Here is a 12192-nt window from a genome sequence, read left to right as displayed (position 1 = left end):
TTAGAAGAAAGAGGTAAACATGGGTTCTAGGCCAGGAAATAATAATAAACGTGAGAGGCCAGGAGACTGGGTTCTCTTGAACTGAATTATGTAGGGAGGGTGGGTGGCTGATGCCCAGTGTGGAATGAGAGAATAGTTGAAACGCTTTTTAAGTTATACTCTTATGGCCCCCAACACCCCGCCTGTCCTATATTGCCCTAACAACACATTCACCAGCCTTTCCTTTTTTTTTAAGATCTTATTTATTTATTTGAGACAGAGAGAGAGATAGCATGAGCCCGGGGAGCGGGGAGCAGAGGGAGAGGGAGAAGCAGACTCCCTGCTGAGTAGGGAGCCTGGCTTAGCTGCTCAATCCCAGAACCCTGAGATCATGACCTGAGCAGAAGGCAGATGCTTAATCAACTGAGTCACTCGGGCTGCCTTTCATACCAGAAATTAATCACAACGACCCAGACTACCGATTTGGGGAGTATCAGGGCAAAAACCTAACAAGGGGAGGGGTCTCTAGAAAAAGTGGCGTCAGTTTTGTAATTTCCCCTTAGCAGAAAGAGGACAAAAAGATCAGTTGAAGAAAAATATTCACTCAAGGCAGGCATATTGCTATTGCCTCATGATTTAGTCCTTATGCTCTATTAAGAGTTTTTATCACGTAACAGCATGATAGGAGACAAGAGCAGAGCAGTAGCATGCCAATTTAAGTTAAATTGACAAACTTTTTTTTAACACTTAGAATATCTTGTGACAAATCCCAACTTTAAAAGTATAGGTTTGGCCATGAACAACTGTATATAATTTTTTGATATAGTGAATTACTGAGATCTATTTTTAAGGGCCAGCTTTGTATCAAGAGCCATTCATATAGTAGATCTAATTGATAAAGATCAGGGCCTTTTAGAGTCAGAGACACGTGAGGGAGAAAATGTCATCTTTATCACCACATCCAGATGTGAGATTAGCCAAATTAATTTAACATCTGTGAGCTTCAGTTTCTATTTCTGTAAAACGGGTTTAATTTGTACCCCAAAGGGCTGTTGTGAAGTATTAAGCATTGATGATAATGTCTGGTCCTTGACAAGTACTGTTTATTTGCAATTATTTTAGTCTCACTAAATGGTTTTTCTATTTTGATTATGTATTTGTATTGGGGCATAATTTATATTCAGTAAAATCCATCCTTTTTAGTGAATAGTTCTATAAATTTTGGCAAATATTTATAGCCTTGGAAGCACCACTACAAATGTAAAATGCTTTCATCATCTCCAAAACTCCCTTGTAATGAATGCTTCCCTGTCACCACCAGATTCTGGGAACTCTGATTTTTGTCCTTATAAAGCTGGGCATTTTATGAAGCTGGGCATTTTCTAGAACAGTGTACTAATGGAATCACACACCATGTCTCCTTTTGAGTCTTGATTCTTTTACCCAGCATAATGCCTTTGAGGTAATCTCATTTAATTTGCATATACATTACCATTCTCAGAGAAGGAAAATTACATTCAGAAAGTTAAATAACTTCCTCAAAATTATAGTTAGTGAGACAGAAATCTGGTTCCAGCTTTGTTTGTTGCAAGCTGTGTGTTTTGTGTTCACTATGCCATATTGCCTTCTGTTAGCCTATAGCTTATTACACTCTCACTACCAGTTCTGGAATTTATCTTCACATCCAGCCATTATTCCTCTACCTTGCCGTAAACAAAGACCGGGAAAGCTAAGGAGCCAGATGACATCAGGACCAAAAGAGGAGTTCTGAGCAAACTGCTTGCCAGGTTCTGCCATGCTGACATTCAGAGCAGGCCACCATTTTATCTTAATACAGTCACTATTCAGTTCTTATGTGTATATATCACACAGTTCAGGGAACATTTCACATGTACTCTTTCATCTAATTCCTACAATAATCTGGAAAGCTATTATTAATTCTGTGTACAGATGAGGAAGTTAAGATGCAGAAAGGCCAAGCAGCAGCTACATTAGGAGAGCCAGGATTTGTAGGCAGATGTATCTCCCTCCAAAGTCTGGACTCTGTTTACCAGGCTTTCTGCCACCCACAATGGAAGCTGCCATTTATTATTAGACAGTGTGCTGGGCAGTTTTATATATACTATGTCATTTAATTCTGACAAAACTTCTGCACATAAATGGTATCAGCTCATTTCATATAGGAGGAAATTGATGTTCAAAAGGTTTAAGTAGTCTGTGCAAGTTCACATAACTACCAAGGAGTCCGGATTCCATTCTAAGTGTCTGTGCCACTCTTCACTAGTCCATGGAGCATTGTGTAGAGAAAAAGAAGAGAAAAGAGGGAAGGGAAGAACGTAACTATGTGTGCTCTTTGTATAGCTCAATAGAATGAGCTTCACTAAGTGTTTCTCTACTAAATAGTTAGAAAATATATGCAAATAAACTAAGGTCATAATATTAAAAGTTAGTATTTCAGGGGGCGCCTGGGTGGCTTAGTCGGTTGAGTGTCCGACTCTTCATCTCAGCTCAGGTCTTGATCTCAGGGTCACGAGTTCAAGCCCTGCGTTAATATTTCTGTAGTGCTTCCATTGCACAAGGCACTACTCTAAGCAGTTTACATATATTGACACGTTTACATTTCAAAAAACTTTACAAGGTAGTCACCAGTATTATTTTTATTTTACAGACATGAAAACTGCAAAGCTTCGAACCCCACCTCTGATTCTAGATTCTAGAGTCTAAGCACTTAAAGCATTCTATAGTACAAAGATTACTTTGTACTTTTCCTAAGTGTTAGAAGTAATGACCACTGAAAATCTTCATTTAAAGTAGTATTTCCCTGGGGTGCCTGGGTGGCTCAGTCAGTTAAACCTCTGACCCTTGATCTCAGCTCAGGTCTTGACGTCAGGGTCCTGAGTTCAAGCCCTGCATTGGGCTCCATGCTGGCATGGCCTACTTAAATAAATAAATAAAAATAAACCAGTGTTTCCCTTTAAATGGGTATCATTTGGTTGTAAGATTATAAACAAGGCTCAACAGGAAGTATATTCATATTGCATGTAGCTGTTAAAAAAAAGAAGGTAAATCTATGTCTCTCAACATAGAAAGATCTTCAAAATATTAAGGGAAGAAAAACCAAATTGCACAAGGATGTGTATAATATGATACTGTTTAATCAATATTCATAAGTTTTTCTATGGGTATATGTGTGTGTGTCTGAGTGTGTGTAAATACTTAGTACGCTTTATAACAAGATGGACCTTTGGGACGCTGGGTGGCTCAGCTGGTTAAGCATCTGCCTTCGGCTCACATCATGAAACAGGATCCTGGGATCGAGTCCCACAGGGGGCTCCTTGCTCGGCAGGGAGTCTGCTTCTCCTTCTGCTTGTGCTCTCTCTCTCTTTCTGACAAATAAAATCTTAAAAAAAAAAAAATGAACCTTAATGACATTAGTTGCTTCTGAGGAGAAGGAAAGGAGCCATGATCAGGACATGGTCAGAGTTTCAGCTTCATCTCTAATGTTTCAGTATTTGCAAAGACCGGGTATTCACATCTGATTAAAAATCTATTGAAAATATTGTTTCCCAATCTTCTTTTTATTTTCTTCATTCTGATAAATGTCTCTCTCTTGCTTTTTCTCTCCTTATATATATACATACACACATATTGAGAGAAAATACACTTGTAATTTATATTACATAAGTATAAATTGTAGCATGTGTATTTATTACATTAAGTGATTTCGGGAAAAAATCTGGTTTGATATGAACTTATTTGTATGTGCTCTCAAAAGGAGGTATTTTTTAAAAGAAAAATAATTACATATATTAATAAATTCACTATACCCCCGTGATACATGGAGATAACTTGTTCAACAAAAATTAAAAACTATTTCTTGAATTATATTATGACTCTAGGTTTTAAGGATACCTGATTGTTCTTATTAAGAGCTCTTATGTGAAGGTTTCTTTAAGGTATTTGTATACCTACCAACAATCTTCTTTAAACTCTTAATCCTTATGCATTCCTAAGGTATTTCTCATTCAAATCCTTGAAACCAGTTTCTTTTCCTTTAACAAAATTAGTCAATACCAAAAAAATATGTCGCTTTCTTGTTGGGACTACGCTATCTCTGGGCTGTTTTCTTCAAGCCATTCTATGCGTTGAGGCTTCTCTGTTCAGACTTGTTGAACTAGTTTCATTTCAGCTATTTGTAATTTGTTTAATTTCTTTCAGCCTTAGACCTCTAATACATCTAGAGATGGCATGCAGTTGATTAGAAAGTCGAGCTCAGGGGGTTCAGATCTTCAAGAACATATTCTTCCTCCTGAAGATAATGTATACGTAAATTCAGTTTTGTTTAGCAAATGACTTGTTTGCTCTACTGTCCGCCAGTGGCTAGATTCTTAGGCAATGTCAGAGCATTGCCTATGAAATGTCCTCAATGGATTCAATCTGATGGATCTTGTGACATTTCTGGAATTATTATAGCAGCTGCATTAATCTCTGTAGTTGAAATCAATATTTTTGTATTAAAAACCATTCTTAGCATTATTTCATGTTGCCAAGTTCAACAGCTGGGATTTTATAAGTTAATGAAAAACTGTATTACCTTATGCTCTGACTGATTCTGGTTTTGGGAGGTTGGGGAAGGTGTTCAGTTGTTTTAAGGAAAGCCTCCTTTAAGCAATCTGACTGAACTTAGCTTCTATACCATTTCTCTTTTGCTGCTTTTCTTTATACCTTATCGTCACTCCTGGGAACTAATGTGGATTGGGACTTCCATAGCTGCAGAGACACCTGCCTTCCTCACAGAAATCCTAGGACTCCTGTGGGAAGACGGGAAACAAGAGATCCAGATTGGGGAAAGCCTGTCTACTTCCTAAAATTTCCCTTTTAAATATTAAAGAAAAAAAACAATTATTTCAAGGTCTTTTTTTCAAAAAGGGGGTTTGCCACATGCAAAGGAGAGGAAAAAATAAGATTCTTTGGGATGACTTTATATGCAGTTAAAATAGCGCTTTTAAACATCCATGATGTTTACTTCACCATTGCTTAGATTTATGCCACTTTCAAAACATTTTTACATATGTCATTTCATTTACGTATTTCAGAATAGGTATCATTAACTCCCATTTTAAAATGAGGACTCTGAGGGAAACAGAAGTTAAGGGGCTTCTTCGAATCTATGGAGCTGTATGATGACCCAGTCCAAGAGCTGCCATCCACAACTCCTAAGTCCAGACTTCTCAGACTTTTTCAGCCTCTCTAGGTGGCAAAGATTCTACCTGGGGAATTTCAGAGATGAGAATTTAATACTACTTCAGCCACTAAGTTAATGGACTTCACTGGGCTGCCTTCCCCGCTAATAAAATACACATTTGTATTAGTCCTTTAGTGAGCACACAGTAATTGTAAAAAGGTTTCAGAGGCTTCACACATAATCAGCACTCCATAAATATTTGTTGAACAAATGAATGAGTACACAAATGTAAATGTCTAGCATAATATTTTGCTAGACAAAATGAATATTAAAAATGAATATTAAAAGTCATTGATTCAAAAATGCATATTTCATGTTTATGGAAATCATGATATTGTAAAGCAGTAGTTCCAAGATTTCATATTACACATTCCCCAAATTATTCTTTTAAAAATATCAAGTCTCATGATTATAGACACCAAAAGCCCTCTTTTCTAATGAATATTTGTGTGTTTATAGAAATGTTTTCAGTTTGGGACACATGGGTGGCTCATTCGGTTAAGCATCTGCCTTCGGCTCAGGTCATGATCTCAGGGTCCTGAGATCGAGTCCTACATCCGGCTCCTTGCTCATCGGGGAGCCTGCTTCTCTCCCTGCCTGCCACTCCCCTGCTTGTTCTCTCTCTCTCTCTGATAAATAAATAAATAAAATCTTTTAAAAAAATGTTTTCAGTTTAAGGGAAACAATTTTAGGAGTAATATTGGGGGTCAGTGCTATTGTTCAGGGTATCCATGACACTTGGTAAAGAAAGGGGACAGTGGGAAACACTGAAGGTGTATGGTATCTTTAAGGTAACTTCACAGAACACTCATCCAGGATTTGGAGGATTTGCAGGAGATAGCAGGTCACGCTAATAGGAAGGCTTAAGGAATGGAAAAAAGCAAATACCTAATAATAACTATGACACCCTGTGTTTTACCTACAGTATTTTTACAATATATTTTACAGCCATGCTCACCATTTTTCTCTAATAAGAAATACAATGTGTAAGCCTTCTCAAAATATATTTGATTCATATCTTCACTGTTTCTGCTACACTGAACCTTGGGTCTCTTCTCTATGAGTTTTGGAACCATCTCTACATTTCAAAGATAGTCCTTAGTGCTCAGACTTTGCTGTGAATACCCATTTGCATTTGCCTTTAACAGTATCCATACCCCTACTCTTTCCTATAAATTAATTGGGTGATTCATTCACTTAAAATCTCAATTATTTTTCTTATAAAAGATAAAATACCAAATGACTTCATCTGAGATTACTGTCCTGTTCCCAGAAATCTGGCATTGTTCTCTTCCTACAGCTCATTATTTTCAGCACTGCTTATCAATAAATGCAAAAATTAAGTTCCTCCTCTTCATTATCATCCTTTAGAGAAAAAGTCCTAGGAAAATCTTTACAAATATTGATGATTTAAATTTTAATTTCATTTTGAATACTCATTTCAATCAACTTGTCAATTTGCCAAGTTTATTCTCTAATATATTAAAAAAAACTCTATCTTCAGGGTTAAAACCAAAAGGTAACTGGCCCTACATCACAGCTAAGGAGTGAAAGAGTAGGGATTTGTGGCAATCTGGAGCCAGAATCTGAGCTTAACTATTTTTTTTTTAAAAGATTTTATTCATTTATTTGGGAGAGAGAGACTGAGAGAGAGAGCACATGGGGGGGGGGGTCGGGAGGGTCAGAGGGAGAAGCAGACTCCCCGCCGAGCAGGGAGCCTGATGTGGGACTCGATCCCGGGACTCCAGGATCATGACCTGAGACGAAGGCAGTCGCTTAACCAACTGAGCCACCCAGGCGCCCTGAGCTTAACTATTAAGATGTCCTGCTTTTCCTTCTTTTTGATAATTCTCAAGAGAAAACGTTTTGATCTTAATGTAAAAACTGAGTAAAGGATTTATAGTGCTAAAAAAGATTCACTCCATAGGGCTTTATCTATAGTCAATAAATTGAAATATATATTCATATCATTGAGAGATAAAGGCTATTTATAGCATCTTGTTTGTTCTGTTTTCCCTCTTTTCCAATTGTGTGGCATATAGGGAATAATATACTTGTAGATAAAGTAGGCAGGCTGGCAGATATGTATATAAAGTACTTGGAAACCCAGACGTTAGGAGTTTATGATCAGATAAGCATATTAATCCTTACTGGGTGGTAGTTTATTTTTAATTATTATAATAACATCTGTCATTTATTATCTATTTACAAAATGTGAATCATTTTCCATACATTATCTCATTTATTATTTACAATCCTCATATGAGTTAGCTAATAGGGTAATAGCTATTACCCTATTTTAAAGAAAAAGAAAGTTGCCCCGGATCATGGTTACTGACTTTAAACTCAAGCTATCCACACCATCTTATCCCCAATACATTCACAGTTGGGCCTGTGAAACATCTTGGGCAATGACAACAGATTGACCCACTGGGGATATAAAAGTAAGCAACGTTTGAATGGTACAAAAGGCTTTCACGTTCATTATCCCCGCGGTCTGGTTACAAACGGGACAGATAGCCTTGAAGTCAACCTGGTCAGGCCTTCCCTTAGCTCTGTTACCTGTGTTGTTTTGCCTCTCTGATCTTTAATTTCGTCATGGCTGAGCTGGTGATAAGGTGGTAAGGCCCACTCCACAAAACTGTGACAATTACAATGTCAGATGACTCCCATGAGAACTCCTGACCCAGAGTAGGAATTTGATTGTGCTAGAGTACTTCATTTACTCACTTTATTGCCTCATGTCCCTGGGTAGTATTTACTATCACCACTTTACAAGCAGAAAAACTGAAATTCAGAGAGGTTTCATAAACTTCTCAAGATACATGTCAAAGAATTACAAGCAGGGACTAAAACCAAAGTCTTATAACCCTAAGAGGTAGAGCATATCCATAATACCAGGATGCTTGGAGAGGATTTGTCCAGGCAGGTGAAGACTTAAAGGAATTTTTTAAAATCTTTGTCAAAGAAAAATTCCCTGTGTTTTCCTTTACTAAACTACTAAACTCCTTTCTTACGCCACTACGGCACTCATAACACTTCTCACACCAGCTAGGTGGGGTTTTCTACCAAGCAATTCTCCAACACCAGCTGGGTGTCCTACAATTCAATTCTGGCATTAACTGGAGTTAGCACAGACCTCACAGGTTAAGGACTCAGTCCCATAAGTCTGCCCCTGCCCCCACTGCAAACAGAGATCACAAGTCCAGGTTGTTGTTACCTGAGTTCCTGACAACTGGCTATAAATTGGAGCTTCCCAAAATCCCCTCCTCTGGTTTGATTAATATGCTAGGGTGGTTCACAGAACTCAAGAAAACAGTTTACCTATTAGATTACCAGTTTATTCTAAATGATATTAAAGTATATGTATAAACAGCCAAATGATGAGGTCCAGAAGCATCCCCAGTGCAGGAGACTTTGTCTTTGTAGAACTGGGGTGCACCACCCTCCCAGCACATACTACACTAACCCAGAAGGTCTCCAAAACCTGTATTATTGGGATTTTTATGGAGGCTTCATCATATAGGCATGATCAATTATGAACTTAATCTTAAGCCCCTCTCCCCTTCCCAGAGAGGATTATGGCAGGTGGGGGTGGAGGGAATGAAGCTGAAAGTTCCAAGTTTGTAACCATACCTTGGTCTTTCTGGTGACTAGTCCCCATCCTGAAGCTATCTGGGAGCCCACTGAGAGTTACCCCATTAGAACAAAAGACACTGCTATCAACCAGGAAATTCCAAGGGATGTAAGGGCTCTTTGTCAGGAACTGAAGTTAAAGAGCAAATATTAGAACAAAAGATGCTCCTAGGACTCTTATCACATAGGAAATTACAAGGGTTTTAGGAGCTCTGTGTCAGGAACTAGGGCCAGAGACCAATATATAATTTTTTCTATTATTTCACAATTTTTAATGTTCATTTTTGTTACCTTAATGGAAATTCATTATTTGTGCTGTTTTAAATATTTATAGAAAAGAAGTTTACAATGCTTCATTCTTTTCAATCATATGGCACAGATTGAGACAAAAGCATTACAGGTCGTACCATGAGCTACATGAGGGTAGAATCCATGTCTTATTCATCCATGCCTTTCTAAGCCCTGCATGATGCCTTAAAACAAAATAGAGGCTCAATAAAAGATTGTGAAAAGGAAAAATAGGTGGATAGATGGACAAACAGATGGATAATTGAATGGATAGACAGATGGACAAAGAAAAGGACAAAGGAGAAATAAGAAATATTATAATAACTGATCAATTCTTAGAAGTAGTTAGTTAGGACATATTTATGGTATACAAGGCTCTGACCTAGGCATTGAAATACAATTTATTTTTCACACATGCATAGCATCTCAGCCTGGACTTTAACCCCTAATCTGATACATATTTTACAAACTTTAATAGGTGGGACTGCATCTTGTGCTAAAAACATGTTAGGACTAAACCAAACATGCACACACATACAAATACACATGCACACACACACCACATAACATCTGGTGCTATCTTTTCTAGTAAAGTACAACATTCTGTAATAAGTTTCTATTTTGTTCCTCAATCCCTTATTCCCCCATTAATATTGTACTTGTAAAACAGCATCTCCATTTTGTTGTCACTCTGGGACACAGTGGAACACATTTTTTGTTGACAAATACTGCATTAAATAAAAAATATTTGGGGTATTTCTTAATATCTTTCCAATCTGAGCTCTTTCCTGTGGGGCCACTCCAAGATGATACTAAAATCTAAAATGCTACTGGTTGCAAAATTACCTACCATAAATATTCTAAAATTAAATGCCCATTTTCTCAGCATGGCTGATTTCTATCAAGTGTGTAATAATAATAACAACAACAAAAATAGTGATTATAGTTCACGTTTAGGGGAACCTGAGTGGCTCAGTCAGTTAAGTGCCTGCCTTCAACTCAGGTCGTGGTCCCAAGGTCCTGGGATCAAGCCTCACGTCGGGCTTCCCACTTCTCCCTCTCCTTCCTGCTTATGCTCACTCTCACTGTTTCTGTCTCTCTCTCTCAAATAAATAAATAAAATCTTTAAAAAAAAAATTCACATTTATATGGTATTTACTATGTGCTGGTCACTTGTCATGGATTAATGACTTACTGTTCATGTAAATCCTATGAGGTAGGTATTAATTTCATTTCTTTTTTACAAATGGGAAGACTAAACCACAAAAGAGCCAAATACCTTGCTTCATATTGCAGAGCTAGCAAATGGCAGGGCTAGGACTTGAACACAGGTAGTCTGGCTCCGGAGATTGGTTTCTTATCATTAATGCTATACCACTCTCAATTAGAAGTCAGTTCAATTATGTTGCATTAATTTAAACTAACATGTGATGGTGTTGTACCGCTAACACAAAGTCCAAGTTCAAAACTATTTAAGGAAGGCTTTGCAGCTATAAACTAGCACCATATAAGTTCATATTTTTCTGATATCTGAAAGTAGAAGAGAGTTAAATACCTATCCTACCTTAGAATACAGCCAGAGAAGGCACTTTTACTAAATCAAGACAAGAAGATCTGGAATGGACAAGAATCTGAAATTAATTTCACTCATCAGGGTTGGGTAGAAAAAAAGATAGGGCTGCAAGACTGGAGTAAATCCAGCTCAGCAAGCCAGATGTGATTAAGCGGTGAGTAACTGCGCAAGGAAGTAGCAGGAGGTGGGAGCTTCACTCCATGCGGATGAAGTATCCTTGCGGAATCCAGGGAAGGTGTTCTCAATCCCCTTAGTTCACGATTTCCTCTTCCAGCCTCAAAATTCCTTTTTTTTTTTTTTTTTTTAAGAGAGGGAGAAATGGGGAGGGGGGCCGAAGGAGAGGAAGAGAGAGAATCTTTTTTTCAAACTATTTTTTTTTTAAAGATTTTATTTATTTGAGAGAGAGAGAGAATGAGAGAGAGCGAGCACATGAGAGGGGGGAGGGTCAGAGGGAGAGGCAGGCTCCCTGCCGAGCAGGGAGCCCGATGCGGGACTTGATCCAGGGACTCCAGGATCATGACCTGAGCTGAAGGCAGTCGCTTAACCAACTGAGCCACCCAGGCGCCCAAGAGAGAGAATCTTAAGCAGGCTCCATACCCAGAACAGAGCCTGACTCAGGGCTCAATCTCACAACCCTGAGATCATCACCTGAGTTGAAATCAAGAGTTGGTCACTTAACCAACTGAGCCACCCAGGCGCTCCCTGCCTCAAAATTCTCAGTTATGCTCCTTTTTTGCCAGTGTGCCAAATTTCCATCCCTGGGACCAGGGTGAAGACATTTCCTTAGATAGGGGAAGAAGTAGAGTCTTTTCTTTTCTAGGGTCCTCATTTTCCTTTTGTGAGTCCCCTGAATTCAGTTCAGCTTGAATTTTCCACAGAAAATTTGCACTAGACTCACAATGGTATATTATTCAATTTTGCCCATCCTCCCATTGCCCCACCTTTCACTCCTACCCATAACTGGGAGTTAAACACAGAAGGAATATCAAAGTTTTCTTTGTTTCTTCTTTTTTTTCGGGAAGTTTTTGTTAAGTTATTATTTAAATTCTTGGGGTGCCTAGGTGGCTCAGTCAGTGTCTGCCTTTGGCTCAGTCAGTGTCTGCCTTTGGCTCAGGTCATGATCCCAGGGTCCTGGGATCAAGCCCTGCATCAGGCTCCCTGCTCAGCAGGAAGCCTGCTTCTCCCTCTCCCACTCCCCCTGCTTGTGTTCCGTCTCTCGCTGTCTCTCTCTCTCTGTCAAATAAATAAATAAAATCTTTTTAAAAAATAAATTCTTATTAGTTAACATATGCAGTAATACTGGTTTTAGGAGTAGAATTTAGTGATTCATCACTTACATGTAACACCCAGTGCTCAACACAAGTTCCTTCCTTAATACCCATCACCTTTTTAACCCATCCCCCACCCACCTTCCTCCATCAAGCCTCAGTTTGTTCTCTATAGTTAAGAGTCGCTTATGGTTTGCCTTCCT

This window comes from Phoca vitulina, unplaced genomic scaffold (assembly GCF_004348235.1).
Source record: "Phoca vitulina isolate PV1807 unplaced genomic scaffold, GSC_HSeal_1.0 scaffold3, whole genome shotgun sequence".
In the NCBI taxonomy this organism is placed as follows: domain Eukaryota; kingdom Metazoa; phylum Chordata; class Mammalia; order Carnivora; family Phocidae; genus Phoca; species Phoca vitulina.
Note: the sequence above shows the minus strand (reverse complement) of the source record.